Source organism: Panicum virgatum, chromosome 3N (assembly GCF_016808335.1).
Source record: "Panicum virgatum strain AP13 chromosome 3N, P.virgatum_v5, whole genome shotgun sequence".
Lineage (NCBI taxonomy): Eukaryota > Viridiplantae > Streptophyta > Magnoliopsida > Poales > Poaceae > Panicum > Panicum virgatum.
In genome coordinates, this window is record NC_053147.1 from 28,064,928 (window position 1) to 28,083,039 (window position 18,112).

The window sequence follows — 18,112 nt, forward strand, 5'->3', positions numbered from 1 at the left end:
TAGGATCACTGCTGGTAGACTGCCACTGGGACCGTGGGGGAGTCAGCACTCACAGCACTTTGCACGGGATGATAATCTCGAAGTTGATGTGGACCACAGAATGGTATATGCATCGTTCCAACGGGGCAGGACACTTTCAGGATTTTTTTTTTACTTTTTATCTGCTGATTAATACACTAATCAAAAAATAAAAAATCACGGAAGTAAATACTAACCTTCATTTCTGAATACTTGTTAATTTTGACCAATGCTATGTACACTACTGCAAAAAGAGTCTTTAGGGGCGGGAAAAAAACTATCTTTAAGAACGGGTACCGCACCGTTCCTGCTCTCCGTAGTTAGAAATAGATGTTTGCAGAGACGGATATTATACCTGCCCCTAAAAACTCATTTTTAGGGGCAGATTATGCCTTCACCCACCCATAGTAATCGATTAAAAAATAAAAAAATCCAGCTGCAGCAGCCGGCCCCCGGGTCCCGCCGCGCTCCGCCGCGTCCTGTCGCCGCCGCACGCGCCGCCGGCCGCCGTGTTCCGCCGCGTCCTGCCGCGGGCCACACGCGCTGCCGGACGCCGGCCCCGCCCGCGCTCGCCGCCCGCCGCGCGCAGCCAGATCCATGGCGCCGCCGCCGCTTCCGCTGCCGCCGTGGCCTCCAGATCCGCGTCGCAGGAGGTCGGCCAGCGACCCCCGGTCGCTCACACCCTGCTGGCCGGCGGCCCCCGGGGCTCGCCAGCAGTCGCCCCACCGGCCAGCCGCCTCGCCTCCCGGTCGCTCGCACCCCGCTGGTCGCTGCGCCCCCAGGCCGCCGCCGCTGTGCGCAGGGGTGCCCGCTCTCGCACCCCCGCAAGCCGCTACTCTGCAGGAAAGAGTTAAGGGGAGAGAGAGGAAGATGTGGCTGAGACGAGGGACAGAGATAAGGTGTGGCCACGCTCGCTTCCCGCGCCAGTGAATTTAATCTCGCCCCTAGCTTCAAACTTTTCAGGGGCTGATGGTGGGATGATCCGCCCCTACAAATGGCCCCTAAAAATGGTCCCCTCCACCGCCCTTAAAAATAATCGGGTAAGAGGGTCATCTGCACCTAAAAATGTATTTTTAGAGGCGGGTCGTTTGCTACAGTGACTCTGTTCTATTTATAGCAACGAGTCAACTTTTGATCCGCCTCTAAAAAAATAGGGATTTGCTACTAATCGTTTTCGTAGTATTGGTACCACGGTCTTTCCACGGCTAGATGAAAATAGTAATTTTAATGAAACGGTGCAACTGAGAGGAGGATAGTCGTCGGACTCCTCAGGGATTCGTGAAATTTCGTTTTTGCTGGTAGACGAGAGTATTTATGTAGCGAGAAGTCAAAAAATGGATTTCGCCTTGTCAACTAGTTACGATTTCATCTATGTGTTAAATGAGACCCTATTCATGCTTATTTGTTAAAAAAACACTACTATAAAAACAATTTTTAGAGATGGGTGTAGTACCAACTCCTCGCAGCTACAGTATCTATTTTGTGTGGTTTAATTACTTTTTTGTGTATATAGTGGAGAAAAACATGAAAAAAAATTACTTCGCCTGGCTTCTAATTTATTTTTATTTCGGCTTACAAAACGACTTCACGCTACAGTATCTCAATTTGTGCAAAATGGGTGGAGCCGAAAACCAGTAAAAGCCCTCCCAAATGGATCCTTAGTCTGGACCTTCAAAATAGATTCATGCTATACAGCATCTCAATTTGCGCAAAATATGTGAAGTCGAATCTGGAGCAAACTTTTTCAAACTGGCCCTAAGTAATTATAGAGTGATGGTTATACATGCCATCAGCAGGCAGATTAATATGTCACACGTTTCGGCCGAAAGGATCATATAAAGCACTCCTTGGAAATCTACGTGCGTCGTGGTTGGTTGGACTCTCCACACGTTCATGATCGTGCATGCAATGCTGCAGGATATAGTGGGCTGGATTGATTCGTCAGTTAGGAAAATCGAGCCCATTGAGTGCTCCACGCAGTCTGTTTCAGAAATGGGCCTGGGCCATTTTGTCCGCTCGCCTTCGTTGCAGACCGTGGAGCCGGCGATCGTGCCAATGTGCCATCGTGCGCCCGACCATAGGATCCGCGCTGGCCAGTCGCCAGCACCCAGCAGGCGACTCCAGATTGGCTCCGCGGGACTCACGCGCCCGGGCGCCGCGGCCGATCGCTTTCCCCGCCGCCCGGTGCGGTGCGGGCGCGCGTCCGCCAGAGACGAGGAGGGCGCGGCGCCGGCCGGCCGGCTCCTTCCGCGGCCCCCGCGACGCCACGTCCACGGGTTTGGTAGAAAAAAATCGCGGGACGCGGGGGTGCGCGTGCGCCACGAGCTCCGCGCCCCGGCGGATCGGACCGGCGCCGCGTGGTCTGCTGCCTGCTAGTGTGCCCCCTGTGCCGCGTCCTGCCGACCGTAGCGCCAGGCCGCCGGCGAGCCGGCGATGACCCGTGCGTGGCGTGCGCGGCTCACTGAAATGTTTCGGTGGCCGGTCGTTCGTGCTAGCGAACTAGAGCCATGCTTCTTTGGGCGACGGGACGAGATGATGATAGCCGGCCATCATGAGAACTCGAGCACGTAGCCCAAACCCCACACCGTGGTCGTGATTTTGTCCGTGGTGCACTGGTGCAGGGAATCGCTTTGCCCCCACGCGTGCATCATGCAATTCGCTGGTGCTCGCTCCCACCTAAATGTATAGAGCTAGCAGGCTAGCATGCAGCAGGGCACCACGCGTTGCGTATTTGCAGCTTTGATCCATGGAGTTCGGCAGCAAAGGTGTATTTAGTTGCATGCACGAAACGCCGTATGTATGGATGATTCTGGATGGTGTGGTTCAACCAATTTCATCACTCTTTGTAGGAAATTATATTAAGTGGGATGGCTTTATCCTCAATAAACATGCGGTTTAACTAACCAGACAAAATGATCACCATCTAAACTTGAACCCAGTGGCGGAAGTAGGATGGGGGAGAAGGGGGGCTGAATCAATAGAGTTGTTAATTTGTATGAAGATTTCATGGTGATTTAGTGTTTTGCTACAGTATTTTACGTGTAATAATTTGCTTTAGGGGGGGTGGAGCCCCCCAGCCCCCCCCCCCCCCCTGCATCCGCCGCTGCTTGAACCGTTTCATGCATGGGCCAAAATAATATGAGGACCAAACACTCGCTGGTATAGAGCTTGATTGGTTCACTTTCAAAATGTTGCCATACTAAAATATAGGAAAGTCCGTAAATCTTAGAGGTGCAAATGAGTGCTCTTTAGGATATCCATTGCCCCTCTTTAGTTCAAAAAATTATACTAATTTCTCAAATTGAGCTCACACTCTGAAAAATTAGTACAAATTTTTGAACTAAAGAGAGGCGGTGGATATCCTTAGGTGCACCTCTTTGCACCCCAGGTAAATCTTGGCACTCTCATTTGATTGAAGGTTAAAAAGCAGCCCACCTAACCAAATGCTACTCTAACTTAGGTTTTGATAAAAAAAAATTTTGGTATTTTCATATTTTGACATCAAACCCCAGGGGCGAAGCTGGCTTAGGAGCTGTTGGGTCACCAGATCTCGATTGAATTTGTCAAATCCAGTAGGAAAATACTATTTAACACAATTTATCTATGCATTAGATCTAGTAATTGATGGAGCCGATCCCAGTAATTTATCCAGCAGACTACTCCCTCCGCCCTAAAATATAAGGCATTCCAACATTTTTGAAGAGTCAAAGTTTTCCAAATTTATTTAATAAAGTAATAATATTTATGATATCAAATATGTACAATTAGATTCTCCATTAAATATATTTTTATAATATATCTGTTTGATGCCATAAATTTTTATGATTCCCTCTAAAAATTTGGTCAAACTTGAAAAATTTTGACTCTCCAAGAATGTTGGAATGCCTTAGGGTGTGTTTAGTTGGTGAAAATTTTTGGATTTGGCTACTGTAGCATTTTCGTTTTTATTTAGTAATTAGTATCCAATCTTGAACTAATTAGGCTCAAAAAAATTCATCTCATCATTTACAGCTAAACTGTACAATTGATTATTTTTTAAACTACATTTAATGTTTCATACATGTGTCCAAAAATTCGATGTGACGGAGAATCTTGAAAAATTTTGAGAACTAAACAAGGCCTTATATTTCAGGACAGAAAGAGTACATCTATAGTGGGCAAAAGCACTCGTAGCCTAGAATTATTGTGCCTACACTTGTCAATGCGTGGACGTAACCGTCGTCCGTCGGTACGTATATATACGTGCTAGCAAGTCAACTCGTGGACGCAGTTTGTTGCCGCCAAGCCACGAAACTGACGTACACAGTTCCGGACAGTTCGGGCTTGGATTCGTGCAAAACGAAGGAACGTGCACGCGGCCTCAAAATCCCCAATAAGTTGCTGACGTGGACTACTTGCTCTCCCAGCTCTCCACGTGATGAGAAAACCACGGTATGGGCCCGCCCGGGCGCCCAAATTTTTTGAAGACTTCCAAGTTCCGAATCGTTGTCGTCGCTCGAGCACAAAGCAGCCGCTTGCGCTAGCTCATCTCGAAGCATGAAGAAGCCTGACCAATAAGAAACATAGAAGAAAAATGACCCTTACATACATATTGTGAATTAGTGATACCTGCATGTAAAAAAAGGATTCATGATTAAACCCCTCTTACTTCTTCTATTTTTGTACAATTTTGATTAAGTGAAGGATGAAATAGAAATATGTAGTCAACTTTATTTGAAGGTAGTTTTGAGGATTTGAAATACTATGACTATTGCTTTCCACATCTATAGGTAGCTGTAGCAATAATGGAAGGGGATCTACAAGTCTATGAATTGCCAATGCAATTTACTACGACTTTAGTTGGTAGTTGAGTTTTTTTCTCGGATATGCAGTAGAACTGCGCATCATTGTATTAAAAAAGAAATAAAAATTAGTTTACAACCTGCATAACTAAAAGCCCACGAAATACATTAGATACTAAACTAGTGCTAAGCACACAAAAACCTATAGAACCAACCTTCCACAAACTACTCACACTTAAAACTACCCCAACGACTGCAGTTGGTAGCGGAGTTATCAGCATGAGCTGTACTTGTACCGTCTCACAAGACTAGTACTAGTCTACTACTCGTACACTGGACAGAGACCTTTCCCATCGAACTCATTGGCGTACGGGCAACAACGAACATGACGCATGATAGTACGCGATCACACTCAGGGTGTGTTAGTTCCTGTAAAATTTTGGGCGAAATTTACTGTAGCAGTTTTCAATTAAAGATTAAAAGACTAAACATAACTTAATTATAAAACTAATTACATGGATGGACGGGAAATCGCGAGACGAATCTATTAAGTCTTGTCGGTACCCCAGGACTGGGGTACCCCCTCTTGCTGTGTCTAGGCGAGGGCCTTTGTAGTTATCCTTGACTACATCCAAACAGCCGGACCCCTGCGGTCCGAAGTCCTGTTCTCCCGACAATGGTCCGGACCCGTTCCACGGCTGGGGAAGGTCCGGAGACGCCACGTGTCCCGGGAGAGGCAGGCACTCAAGCGCAAGCAGCCGGGGCTCCGGACCTCCTGAGCAGTCCGAACCCCCGCGGAGTCCCGGACCCCTCACTAAGGGAAGAAGTCGACACCCTGCCTCGAGGTGGTCCGGAGCCGACACGTGTCTACAAGCACAGACACGTATACAAAGCCGCTTGGTCTCCATACTAAGCCTCACCCACCACTGCATTCATTGTGGTAGGTGGACATCCGCATTGATGCAGCAGAAGCCGAGGCGATTCTTTGACCAGGGGGCACTAATGATCGCGTATTACCAAGATGCATAGTGGAGCTGCTGGCGCCGCCCACGCCGCGCCTGTCAGTCTGCCATAACTGTTGGATACGACGGCTCGGCTTCACCCATTATGACGCCTACATAATAGCATCAACAGGTCACGCCGCAAGCTACGTTCCCCCAACGGGCACCTTGCTGACGGGACAAGAGAAGACCTCCTTTTGTCAGAGAGACAGCAGGGCATGGAAGCATATCGGGGGAAAGATTCGTAACCACTGTAGCCATTAGAATACTCTGTGCAATATGATGCACAGTGCGTTGGGCCCACTTGTCGGGGCCCCAACGTCCAATGTATCCGCACCCCTTGGTCTATAAAAGGGGGGCGCCCGATAGAAGAAAGGCAAGCTGGGTGAAAGCCAAGGCCTGGCAGAGGATAGGTTCATACACAACCAAGAATAATACACCTCCCAGTGGACGTAGGGTATTACGCTCCGGCGGCCCGAACCACTCTAAATCGTGTGTTCTTGTGAGCTTCCTCCCAAAGCTAGATCAGCCCAATCGCCAAAGTACTTCCCAGAGTCCTCCCTCACTGGGAATAGGCGGGTGCGGTCCGCCACCCGGCTGTGGGTACCCTAGAAATCCCGCGACAAGTCTAATTAATCTATCATTAGAGATTGTTTACTGTAACATGATATTATCTAATTATGGTCAAATTAGGCTTAAAAAATTCGTCTCGCAATTACATCTGGAGATTATGGAATTAGTTTTGTCAGTTATTTATATTTAATATTTTTAATTAGTGGTCAAATGTTCGAAATTACTGTAGTGATGTAAAATTTTGGGTATCTAAACACACCCTCGTCCAACTACTGGGCACCTCCTCCCATTAACAACAGATCATTCGCTCAGCCTCAGCCTCGCGCACTCCCTGGCAAGCTGACACACACTCTCTCTCTATGCTCCTCATAATCCGCCAACAACCACTGCTCTTTTAAAGCAATTTCAACGGATTAATCTTTCTCTTTCTCCTTTCTATTTTTCCTCAATATAAGGAATTAATATTGAAAAAATATACTCCAACAGATTGATTTTTCATCTCCCTTTCTTTTTTATTTTTTTCTCAATTCCCAATAATTTTTCTCCAATTCCCAATAGAAAAGGGAGACATCATATCTATCTTTTATATAAAAAGGGAGAAAATCAATCTGTTGAAGTACTTCTTTCATATATGTTAGAATTGAAAATAAAGATTTCGCTGTACGGTGAGAAAGGAAAATGAAAAAAATTAATAAGTTGCTCTTACGCGTAACAGCCGAGATTTTCGGCGCGATGCCAGTCACATCGCATCGCCCGGCTGCTGCGCCGAGGAGCTGTGTCGCTACCGCAAGGACGATGATGACACACTGACACGTCGGACGCCGATCCATCCATCCCCTCTCGTTTCACCCACTTGGGGTGTGTTTAGTTCCCACAAAATTTTCAAATTTTCCATCACATTCATTACATCTCTCATCACATCGAAATATTAAATATAGCAAATAACTCATGCATAGAGTTCTAAATGTAGTTAAATAAAAAAACTAATTGCATAGTTTTGATGTACGTTACGAGACGAATCTTTTGAGCTTAGTTAGGTCATGGTAGAACAATATTTACCACAAACAAACGAAAGTGATACAGTATGCTACAGTGACAGATGCGCGCAGTGGATCAGAGTTACTACACAGCCGTGCGCGGTTAGCTGTTGCTCTCGCGAGGACCATGCATGTCGGGGGCCCCATGCCAACAGAGACAACAGCCACCATGCATCATCCCTGTATCAAAATAACAGTAATAAAAAGAAGTACCTCCGTCCTAATATAAGTATTTATTGATTTCTATTGATCATGTTTGACTATTCGTCTTATTCAAAAACTTTGAGAAAAAATAAAAATAATTAAGATATACTTCAAATATATACGATGATAAAACATATCATAACAAAATAAATAATTTTTTCATAAATATTTTAAATAAGACGAATGGTCAAATATGATCAGCAAAAATCAACAAATACATATATTTTAGGACGGAGGGAGTAGCTACTAGCATACTGTATGATCAGAGTCCCGTGATTCACTGGCAGGCACTTGATGAGGATGGCCACCACGTCGATCGCAGCCGGCCGGTGTCCTTGTCCCGGCCTCCATGAGATATCCTCCGCCGGCGGCGGCATCGACGCGACACTCCGAGCAAGCGCCGCGTGCCACGGCAGCCTCCCTCCGGCGGCGGACGCTCGGAGGGAACGCGTCGATCATACAAGGAAAAGAATGCAGCCTCCATTTTGAAGTCGTCGATCGATCGAGTTCCGGCCCGCTCCATCAGTGCGAGCCGATGGCCGGCGTTTGTTGCGACCACCATGGTTGGACCAGAAAATACCCACGCGAGTTGCGCGCAGTTCTCTCTCAGTCGCGACGCGATGGACCGGGTCGTGTCGTGGAAGCAGCAGCCTGCAACGCCTGGCTGTTTGAGCAAGTCAACGTTTGGCTAATAAAATCGGCCATGACTCCAACACATGCGGGAGTTGGGAGTTGCTAGGGGGCGGGGGGCTTGGGAGTTGGGACTCCAACACCTCAGCCGCAGCACCAGAAGGCAGCAGACGCCTTCTACTGGATCGGGGTCGGAGGCCCAGGGGTGGTGAGCCGATCTTGACCCGCCCGCCGCCAACGGCTGGGTTAGCTCCCCTGGTTGACATCCACGCGTGTGCCGTGTGCGAGATGCGTGCACGTACGTTCCCCGTGGCTCTCCTTCCAAGAATCCTTGTCGTATCGCGGTCGGGGCCACCTGTCAGGCTAGAAGTTGCCGGACTCTGGTTGGGCACGCCGGACGAACGACGACGACATCGCCTTGGCCGGCGGCACAAGCAATGACGAGAGCCAAGTTTTACACTCCCTTAATTTGTTCTCCCAGTTTTCGCTTTTTGGAACGGAGAAGGGAGAGAAAAAAGCAGGCGCGCGTAAACAATGCTACCTAGGATCACCAATTAACACCCTCAATCAACCGTACCAGAGGTCACTACGGCCGAGCGAAATTGACCCGGGACACGAAGAAGGCAACCAGCAAACCGTTTCCCGGTGGCCTCGTCGGCAGCGGCGCGCGCCCATCGACCTCGGTGTCTCCTTCTCCCTCCTTTGGTTATGCCGTGCTTCAGCCACAAAGAACCGACCGGGCTCCACGATGCTGCAACGTAACTCTCCCTAGTCCCTTCGTTCGAGTTTGGCACACGGCCGGCCGCCCGGGCGCTTCCAACTTCCGTCTTCCGAGCCAGGAGGTCTGCGCGCGTGACCGTGGCAGCGTCGGTCAAAACAAGAGCGCGTTCGTGTGCGTGCGCGTGGCTTCTGACAACGATTCAAATAAAAAAAATAAAGCTAAAATTCCTCGTGTCGGACTCGCACACTTTGCATGTGGCTGCTACGGTAACTTTGGTGTGGTGAGCCGACGCCGAGATCGCGATCGAGCGAGTGGGGGAAGCCCCTAGGGATGTTTTTCTTTTTCTGCATCGCACGCCGGACACACGGCGAGCCGCGAGCGGCAGGGAAAGAGCACACTGTCCTGCCGCCGGCCGCGCCGAGGTGTAGCGCGGCGCCCCGGTCACGTGGAAGCAGCGTCCGTGGGTCACCGCGACGTCGCCGTCTAACGGAATTCTCTAGGGGCACGCCGCCCGCCATGTCCTCGGCAGCAAAATAATAAGAGGCCGTGGAACATTGGTGTGCTAGGCGCTTCGATAAACGCTGCGAGCCGTTGTCTACGAGGTTCCACGGCACCGGTGCGCCGTGATTTTTCTTTTCTGCTGCAAACGAACCTCAAATTCACCACCATATAGTTCTGGGAAAATATGTAGTGCCTGATGCGGCACACCACGGTCAGTTTAGCAGCAAGTTTTATTTTACTGGAAAAGAAAAACCCAACCTACAGTAAGTAATATTGGATCCGGACAAATGGCAAAACAGTATGGTGTTGTTTAATTTCCAAAAAAATTTCTACAGTGCCCATCAAATCGAATCTTCAGACACATGCACGAAGCATTAAATGTATTTAAAAAAAATAACTAATTACGTAGTTTAACTAATTAAAACGAGATGAATCTTTTAAACCTAATTAATTCAAAATTGGACATTAATTACTAAATAATAATAAAATATGCCACAATACCCAAACTTAATTTTTTTTCACCAACTAAACACCCCTTAATTTAATCAGGTGACAAGCACTAGCTCAGTCTGGTGCAGTGCAGAGTTGGCTTTTGGCGTGTCTGCTGGCCTGGCCGGGCCAACAGGGCAGAGTGGGGACACGTTCTTCTTCCCATCGGATAACGGGAGGGCGCAGCCGGGGTCCATTGACAAGCCAGATTCTGGGCCCGGCCATTGATTCCGACGTTTCTATAAGGCGTTGGGCCCACTATTAATCGGCAACATATTCCGCCAAGGATGATTTTTTTTTGCGAGGAATTCCACCAAGGATGATTTATGGCTGCTTGGTCTAAATCCGTGTACAAGTGCCGGTAACTTCCCAGCGATTCGTAAGTCGCCAACATGCCATTTCCATGCGAGGACTAGGCTTTTTCTTTTTTTCTTTTTCGTTTCTACTCCTTACTCCTATAACCAGTCAGCCACCACAGCGTGACCAGGGCGGTCCACGCACAAGTCACAAACGAAGATGGGTGGATCTTGTGTGGCTACAGTATTCGCGGAAACTTCTGGAAGGTGGGCCAACTACTGTAAGCCCCAAGATCTTGATCAACAGCTCTCCTTCTGGGGAATGGAGCGTTGACCGAGGACTATGTTTAGAGCCAGTTGTTAGGTTATGCGGGATGCGAGTAGTTTACATTAGAATTTATCTTTCGGGTTGTGTTCAGCTGGCTTGCCGGTTTGTGTTTATTTGGAGTTCGTTCTATTTGGGTTGTAACTGAATACTATATTAATTTTTTTTCGTCTTAAAACAATGATGCGATGCGCTCGTATTCAAGAAAAAAACTAAGCCCCTAGGAAAATTGGTCCTTCCTTTCTTCCGTTCTTCGAGCCGGGGACAGAATTGACACTGTTTGTTTGCGCTTGGACTATGAGGCTGTGTCTGTATGGATCATGGATGTTGGGAGCACACAGAGCGGCCCACAAAGTTACCAGCCGCGGGAAGCATCATCCGTGCCCGAGGCCAACAAATAGCAGCACGGGCTTGCTGCTGTGCCTCTCCCAGCTGGGCCCACCACCCCAGCTGACAAACCGGACCCCACTGCCCGAAACTGAACACAGCGGCAAGGCAGCACCACCAGTCCACCACCACCGGCCACCGCCAGGCGCCAGCGCCCTGCCAGGCCGCCCTTACGGAAAGCGAGACGCCAACGGCTGGGGCTTCTCTCGCTGTGTTTTAGTTTCAAAATTTCTCAATCCAAATTTCACTATTCAGCTATCACATCAAATCTTTTACCTCATGTATGGAGCATTAAATGTAGATAAATAAAAAAACTAATTGCATAGTTTTGATCTACACGACGAGACGAATTTTTTGAGCCTAATTAAGTCATGGTAGGACAACAATTAATACAAAAAATGAAAAATGCTATATTGTGCTACAGTATCCGATGTTACTCTTTTTACCACCATTTTACGGATCTAAACACAAGCCAGATCCTTTACGTGTCTCCGTCCGTGTCCCTGGTCACGTGGAGGCCATTCCTTCATCCCCCATCCAGAAATCTGAGCCCACCAAGCCCTGTTTTTTTTTTCCGTAACAACCCAACGTAAAAAAAACGGAGACGTCATTCCGTCCCGTTCGTGGCCCCATGCTGCGCGCTTTTCTTGTTTTTTAAGCGCCAAACAACAGTTATTTGAAATTAATAGCGGAAAGAAAACTGCATATCCTAAAAAGTGGCATATCCTAAAAAGTGGCGCCAATTACAACAAATGTAGATCATTAGTTACATCTTCCTCAATCACACAGCAACAATGGCTTCTCAGCCAAATCTTCCTACGCCTCACCAGACTAACTACATGAATATGCCGATGCCATTACTTCAACAAGTACAAAGCATCATCATGCCACCTGATACTGATGCTGCCACATCCTCATCAGATTTCTTCAGGATCAACACTCGGTCTGTTGACACAGAAAGGATTGAGTTAGAAAGCTAAGTCATACAGATCATACCCTAATATCATTATGTGAATTTCTTATCTATACTTTATGGCTAACTTATTGCACATGGCGCCCCCTAATAATCCAACTAGGATTCTAGAAAAGATGATTCTGCCCATGTAGAAAATTCTCTGGAAGACAACATACCAAAGATTGGTATGAAATTCTATTCTAAGCAAGAGGCATATGACTTTTACAATTCCTATGCTCGAGTCAAGGGATTCAGCATTCGTAGAAGCAGTTCACATAACGTGAAAAATACTACCACAATAAAGAATAGAACTTTTTGTTGTTCTCGTGCAGGTATAAAATTAAACTATCTAGTATTATTTTTATTCATGGCTAGAGGTAGAACAATATTTTGATTAAATTATTTATTTATTTGTCAATAGGTATTCGAGGTCCTGATAAGAGAGAGGAGTCTTCAAAGTATAGTAGACCAGAGACTCGATGTATGTGTCAAGCTCGCATGAAGATCAATCTCAAAGATGGGTTCTATTACATCTATGAATTTGAGCCTGAGCACAGTCATATTCTTGCTACTGCTAGCCAAGCACATCATTTAAGATCTCAAAGGACAATAACAGAAGGACAACTTGCAAGTGTTGACGCTGCTAAAGCTATCGCATTTCAAATAAAGCTATATTTGATCTCATGGCAAAAGAAGCAGGTGGAATTGAGAATCTTGGTTTTACACGTGAAGATATGAAAAACAAATTGTATTCAAAGAGGACATTGAAGATAAACCAAGGAGATACCAGAGGAGTGTTGGAATATCTAGAGAAGAAAACATCAGACGAAGAGAAGTTCTTCTATTCCATTCAGGTTGACTATGATGACTTGATAACAAATATATTCTGGACTGATTCAAAAATGGTTGCAGATTATGAAGTTTATGGTGATGTTGTTTGCTTTGACACGACATACAGAAAACTTAATGATGGGCGTCCATTTGGTTTGCTAGTTGGAGTGAACAATCATAAGAAAACTATCATTTTTGGTGCTGCACTTTTGTATGATGAAACTGCTGAAAGTTTTGTTTGGCTTTTTAACACCTTTTTAGCTGCTATGTCAGGCAAGAAGCCACAAACCATTTTAACTGACGAAGATGCAGCAATGGCCAAAGCAATTAAGATTGTACTACCAGAGAGTCATCACAGAATTTGTGTTTGGCATATTAACCAAAATGCATGCAAGCACCTCTCTGGAGTTGTTTAGCGGAAGATGTGGAGAAAAGGCTAAGAAAAAGATTTGATCCAGATTTGGATAATTCAACTCGTACACAAGGTTTACACTATGCTATAACCTAAATCTGAATAATACTTGTGTTTTTTTTCTAAACAATCAACTTTTTGTAGGAACACAACAACAAGATGAGGCCATAAAACCAAGAGGCATCAAGGTCAAGAAAAAGGAAGTTCGTGGATCTGAGAGACCAATTGGTGGTTTTGAGAAGGCAACACGGCAGAGAAAAAAGACCAAGAAGGACCCAAATGCATTTGATTCTGCAATGGAAGCAAATACTAGTTCTGCATCTGGTTTCGAGAAGCCAACAAGAAAGAGGAAAAAAATCACAAATGACCCAAAGACATCTCATTTTCCAATAGAATCAGTAACACATTCACATCCATATAACACTGTTTTGGTATAAGATTTATAGTTTATTTACCATTGTAAAGATTTATATGTGATACTGATAATAGTATTCTTTTTCTATTGGTATACAGGGCCATTTAGGGACTAGTACACACCAACATCACATACAAATACCAGGCTACTATCCAGGCTATTATCCAGTTGGAAATGATTTCATGCCTCCATCATTTGGTCCTTTCTTTGGGACTCCTGATCATGGTCAAGGTACACAACCAGGAAATGCTACTCAGTCATTTAATGCAAATCCCAACAATATGTTTTTTGGGACTCAAGATCACTGAATCCTATGTATGCAACAATTTATTTTACAAAGGAACTAGACTATCTGTGTTTCGTTTTGATTATTCGGTGAGCTGGATTTCAATAAGACCGCATGAATCTAAAGTAGAAAATTGCATATCTTGCTGCCATGCATGCTGTTACGAGAAGAGGTCCTAGAAGCCTCCTAGCTCGATGTCTCGCTGTGGTAACCTCGACTCGATGCAACAAGAAAACACCAAAATTGAACTCCCCCTCGCCAGATCGTGATCCCCCAGCAGGAATAGAGTTCCTGATCACCCAAATCGAAATTATGAAGCAAGAATAAAGGTCCTGACCACCCAAAATTGAGATCAAGCAGCTAGAAACAAGAATTTCCCCTTCATAATCAGCTTGCTACCACCACTGAGCTCGAGCTTGCTGCTACCATTTGTTGTCAGAATATGAAGTTTGCCTCTACCCAAATCGATTGCCTCAACCTAAATCGATCTTCGCGCTACTTACCCGAACATGCTCCGCCTAACTGCCTCCACCCTGCTCTCGAGCACGGCCACGACGGCCGCGATCGGCAACAGCAGGAAGCAGTAGCATCTGCCGTGGCTGCTGCTGACACAGGTGGCCGGTCCGGCATTTGGCACGCGGCGCCGCCGCGTGCCAAATGCCGGACCTGGTCCACGCGAGCCCGACGGTGGCGCAGCAGCTAGCAAACACCACACAACAGCAACAACAACAACACCAGCCCCAGGACATGGCCGCGACCAACTAACACGCTCGGCTGCTGGGTCCAGAGGGGAGGGAGCGGGGGAGGCGTCAGGTCTACAAGGAGGCCTGCTGGAAGGCGGTGGAGGGCCCCAATTAAGTCACGCTCGGCGCGCCGCCGTGAGGAGGACGCTGAGAAGCGCGCCGAGGCGGCCGCCTGCCGTGCCGAGAATCGCCGGCTCGAGCAGTAGCAGCTCGCCGCCGTCGAGCGGCGCCCCGACTGCAAGGCCGTGCGTGTGGGCGGGCTCGCCGTGCCGAAGGTCACTGAGGCCGAGCTGGCGTGCCACCGCGAGGAAGAACAGCTCCGCCTGTAGCGTGAGGTCATGGCATGAAGCGTCCCCTCATGAGAGAAGACTTAAAAGTGATACAATATCAGTCCCAGGAGGCTGATAACACTTTTATTACATCAGATGGTACATCACTGTACAACTCTACGCGGAAGTGGGCAGTGAAGCGCCACTATCGCGAGAATAACAACTAACACCCACACAACGATATTAACTACGAAGAGGGGGTCATCAGAGTCTTGCGCCATACGGATCTTCCTGTGGGTGACCCTATCCACAGACAAGGTTGGGTGCAGGACGGAACCTCTACTCAACGTCCTCGGGAACAAAGTCTGGGTCTTCCTCTGTAAAAATTAAGAATGGGGTGAGTACAAACGTACTCAGCAAGTTCAACCACACCCACGGAGGGGGTATAAGCAAAATATAATGCACAGGGTGGGGGTTCTTAATTAAAATAGAAGAAGGAGAGGGCTTAAGGGCAAAATAGCCCTTCATCTCCCTCCTCTCGACGCAGAGCATGGGAGGGGGGCGCTGGGCGCCGGCGGCGGCCCTCGTCGGCGGCCCAGGGCACGGCGGCGGCCGGGATCAGGGGGAAAAGGGAGAGGGGCCCACGGGAGATCGAATCCCCCCTAATTTGGGCGGAGGCAGCCCATGGAGGTGGCGCCACGGCGGCAGGCGGCGGCGGCGGCTAGTGGCAGTTCTGGTGGCGGCGTTGCGGGCGCGGGGAAGGGACCAGTGGCGGCGGGCGAGCTTGAGGGAGTGGAGGGGGGGGGTCCTACCTTGGCCATTGGCCCGGGTGGGGAGGAGGCGAGGCGCTTCGGCCACAGGAGCGGGCGGCGGCGGGCAGTAGTGTTCCTGGCGGCCGCGCTGCGGGCTAGGGGAGGGGGTACGCTGTGGTGGAGGCGGTTGTGGAGCGGAGGAGCGGCGCGGGGGGTCCCTTTATAGGGCGAGTAAGGCGGTGGAGGGGAGGAACGCGGCGGTGGCCGGCCGGCGGGCTCGGCGGAGCGCCATTAATGGCATGGGGGCGACTGCTGTGCTTGCCGGGGTCGCGGAGCGGTGTGAGCACCGAGGGCGTCGGCGTGCATGCGGAAGAGGGGGGCCTGTTGCTGCTGGGCTTGTTGCCACGCGGCTCGAGCGACGAGGCGGTGGCACTGTGCGCGAGCAGTGCGCGTACGGCGGCGCGAGCGGTGAGACGTCCAGGCGACGTGACAAGTCCGGTAGCGGCGAGTGGCGCGGCGAGCGGCACGGCCACGTGGAGCGCGTGCGCGCGTGCGTGGACGGGAGGGGGACAGTGAGAGGCTTGGCAGCGTGCGACGCGCGGCAAAGTGGCGCGGCGAGCGGCGGACGTCGCGGCGGGCGGCGCGGCCGCGTGGTGCACGTGTGGGCAGCGGACGCGCGCGTGCCGCGCGTGGAGACGGCCGGGAGCGGGGTGCGCGCGTGCGCGTGGGCGGCGCCGAGGTAGGGTCGCGCGCGGTCGTGGTTGGGGCGCCGCGGCGAGCGGGCTGCCTTGCAGCGCACGGGAGAGGAGAGAGGGGAGGAAGGGAGGAGGAGAAAAGAAAAGAAGGAAAATGGAAAAAGAAAAAGAAAAAAAGAGAAGGATAGAGAGAGAGAAAGAGAGAAAGGGAGAGAGAGCGAGCGCACGCCGGCGGGATTCGCGGTCGGCGGTCGTGCGTGGGCGACAGACAGCCGATCGGCGCGGAAAGGGACGGCAGAAAACTCTGATTAGGGTTTAGTGTTAATTGGGCTCAACGATGAAAAATTATTTTTAGCGCGTGTTTTAATTTGGTAGATTTTTCGGGACGTCACAAACCTACCCCACATAAAATGAATCTCGTCCTTGAGATTCGGCTGGCTTCTAAACAGATGGGGAAATTCTTTCTTCAGTGCATCTTCACGCTCCCACGTAGCTTCTTCTACTCCGTGTCTGCTCCACTGACCTCTGAAAATCCGTACTTCGGAGTTTCTTGTCCTTCTAGTGACAGTGTCCAAAATCTTGGCAGGTACTTCCTGGTACCGAAGGTCTGTCTGTAGATCTATCTCTTCTGCTGACACATGTTCTTTCTCCGGTATTCTCAAACATCTCCTTAGCTGGGACACATGAAACACCGGGTGTATATCCGACATTCCTTCTGGTAGTTCCAGTCGGTATGCTACGGCTCCGACTTTCTTCATAACTTGGTACGGTCCAATGTACCGAGGGGCCAACTTTCCTTGTACTTGAAATCTTCGAGTTCCCCGAATTGGTAAAACTTTAAGGTAGACGAACTCTCCCGGGTTGAAGCTTATTTCTCGTCTCTTCTTGTCTGCGTAGCTTTTCTGTCGAGATTGGACGGCCTTCATCTTTTTCCTAATCTCGGCCACTCTTTCTTCGGCTTCCTTTATGAGTGCGGGTCCGACTATGACACATTCTCCAACTTCTGACCACATCAGGGGGGTTCTGCATTTTCTTCCGTAGAGAGCCTCGAATGGTGACATGCCCAGGCTCGCTTGATAACTGTTGTTGTACGAAAATTCTGCATAGGGTAAACTCTGCTCCCAATCCTTGCCATAGGTAAGGACACATGCTCTCAACATATCCTCCATAACCTGATTCACCCTTTCTGTCTGGCCATCCGTTTGTGGGTGGTAGGCGGAGCTGAAGTCTAATTTGGTGCCCATGGCTTTATGTAAACTTTTCCAAAACCTAGAGGTGAACTGAGTCCCTCTATCTGAAACAGTTCGGCTGGGTAAACCATGCAATTTTACTATATTTTCCACATAAAGCTTAGCTAGCTTTTCTCCGCCGTAATTGGTCCGCACGGGTATGAAATGAGCCGTTTTAGTGAGTCGGTCCACTATTACCCATATGGAGTCATGTCCTTTCTGTGTTCTGGGCAAACCCACTTCAAAGTCCATTCCTATCTCGTCCCATTTCCAAACCGGGATGGGTAGGGGTTGCAACAATTCTACTGGCTTCTGATGTTCGGCCTTGATCCTTTGACAAGTGTCACAATGAGCGACAGATCGTGCAATATCCGACTTCATTCCTTCCCACCAATATTTTTGTTTTAAATCCATATACATCTTGGTGGATTCTGGGTGGATGGAGTAGGCCGAGTTATGGGCTTCATCCATGATTACTTGCCGGAAGTCTCCTTTCTGGGGCACACAAATCCTATTTTTATACCATAAAGTTCCCTTATTATCCACTCTAAAATCTGGTGCC